Genomic DNA, 2555 nt, shown 5'->3' on the forward strand with positions numbered 1-2555 from the left:
GAAAGGATCTTCCATCTCTGTGATAATATGAACATCGACGATGAAAATCACATCCTCTAAGAGTACCCCATGTACAACCACATTAGATCTTAGTTTCATAATCTTTGTTTCAACACTGACCTTCCTAACCTTTTACAATGTCAAAATTATAGTGAGCTCGAGAGGCTTCTCTCCAAGTTTTTTAAGCATAAGAATAAAATCTTAAATCAAACTAAATAATAATTCGTTTCTTTAGGTCTGATATACCAAAGTTTGGTCTCCTTGGATGTTAACCATCATCATCATCATTTAATATTTTAATTTCAATTTTCCATAAACAAATATATTAATTTATAATATTACTCTCCTCTATATATAAATATATATTAATTTCTTAGTAACAAATTTCTACCATCCGTCCATTTAAAATTTTAATTACAACTCTCCATTGAACAAATTGTTACTTACACCATTTCAATTAGAAAATTGAATATAGGTTACATAGATGCTTTGGTTTCGGCCCAACAAACCAACCATGTGGAATATTGCAATTGCTGTCATTATTAAATTGATAACTTGAGATTGACAACCTTTTCATTACTATGTTGTTATTTTCTCTGAATTCTCTTCTTTATGAATATAAAATTCTCTCAATAAAATAATTTCACCCATCTCTCCTCCATTGAGTGTTCTATATTGTTATGGAATACTAACGCTTCTTATTCATACATCTTTGACTCGCTTAATATGTTTGTGTTTGTATTGCATTTAATTTCTTTCTCTCCTCCATTGAGTGTTCTATATTGTTATGGAATACTAACGCTTCTTATTCATACATCTTTGACTCGCTTAATATGTTTGTGTTTGTATTGAATTTAATTTCTTTCCTTATACTCATGTATCTTTTGTCTATTAAATCTTTGGCACTATATATCATTTCCTTTAAAAATGATTTTGCGTATTAAATCTTTAACATTATATAGCATTTCCTTTTAAAATAAACTATAAATATTTGATACTATATCGCATTTCCTTTAAAAATGATTTTGGCCTTGACACTATATAGCATTTACTTTTAAAATAAAGTAAAAACATAGCACATAATGTAACGACTTAAACCTTATAAGACATGGTAATTTTTTTATTATTAGACTAGTCCTACTTACCATTTATCATATTAAACCATACACTATTTACCATGTTGCAATTCATTAGATTTGATTGAGTTTATGTGATATTAAAACTTATATGTACAGTTCACAATAAGGCTTTGGTGCCACATTAACAGGCACATGGGCTCACTCGAGTCTGGGGACCTATCATCCTGCCATGGTGTAAATGTGCGGAGTATGCTCCTCCACGCGGTGCAATATGTCGCTATCTCCTATCACTTCCTAGTTCAGCGCCTAGACCTCGGCTCAACACCTGTATCTGCTCACCTCCGTTGATCTACCGAGGAATAATCTGACGTTGGTGCGGATTTAGGTTGGGTCCAACTATATTTCTCCCGCATTCGACCGGATGGGGAGGTATTTGCATTCGATGGGTTTCGATGGTTCGGATGCTCTATTGCAGGTTCAATTGCCCATTCCTTCCTCGGTTTTGCAAGCTATTGCTTAAGCGCCATGGTTTCCGCTGGAGGTCCTTCTCAGCGAGGTAATGGTACACAATCATTTTTATACAGTTTTTGGAGTCTAAATCCTAGTTTCCTATGCGAGTTTTACTCCCTCTGGTTTGGTGATGGTCTGACAGGCAAACCTCCCCATCCAGGGGCTTCGCCATACTGCTCAGTTTCATCAATGGTTGAGGATAAATGAGGGCGAGCCCAGGGAGGTGAGGTTTTTACTCCACAGGGCATTTTCCAGTTCTCAAAATTGATTTCATTATTTATACATATCGTTAACGTCATTCTTCTTTTGTTACACAGGCAGATTACACCCGACGGGAACCTTAAGAGGTCAGGTAAGCTTATGCCAACGGTTACTCTGTTTCGTTGTGTCTTTATGCTTAAGTGATATGTATCTCTGATATCAGGGTTTTGGGTTTTACGCAGGTAACTTACTGCTCCTACCTGGGTTCATGCGGGATTGATATGGCGCCCTCCCGGATCCTGAGAACTAACACTATGCACTGCTTTGCACAGGTTGGATTCGTTCACTGTAGTTTGCCCAATTTTCTTGTTAAGGTTTATGCCTACAATAAATCATATGGCAAGGCTTTTGGGCTGGTCTAACCTTTAATTCTATCTGGACAGACTGTAAATATTGACTATCAAGTCGGTTGTTTGTAAGGTTGATTTGGTTGTTTTCCATTTAGTTCGAAAGACTGTTCCGCCTTTAGTTTTAGTAATTTATGGTAAAATTCCTTGGGACCACTGTTGCTTACAGCAGTTGAGGGATTTATATGCAAACGAGGGATTTATATGCAGTTGAGGGTTTTATAAGCTTTTTGGTTTTGGTCCTACACTCTATTGTAGTAAAGTGTCCGGTTGTAAAACCTTGATTATAATACTGTATATTCATATGTATTTTATTGACTTCCGAAAGGTTTTCACCATTTCAAATTATTAATACTGT

The 2555-nt window shown here is 35.6% G+C and overlaps 1 long non-coding RNA gene across 1 annotated transcript; it reads left to right on the forward strand.

Annotated features, from left to right (window-relative positions):
• The first annotated feature begins 1312 nt into the window (after positions 1-1312).
• On the forward strand, positions 1313-2294 carry LOC149203351 (uncharacterized). Its single transcript, XR_016253620.1, has 2 exons — positions 1313-1635; positions 1732-2294. It is a non-coding gene; the product is annotated as an uncharacterized LOC149203351 (long non-coding RNA).
• Positions 2295-2555: the final 261 nt, after the last annotated feature.

The sequence above is a fragment of the Pinus tabuliformis genome, chromosome 2_1 (assembly GCF_031772625.1).
Source record: "Pinus tabuliformis cultivar Carrire ecotype Pingquan chromosome 2_1, CPIR1, whole genome shotgun sequence".
NCBI lineage: Eukaryota > Viridiplantae > Streptophyta > Pinopsida > Pinales > Pinaceae > Pinus > Pinus tabuliformis.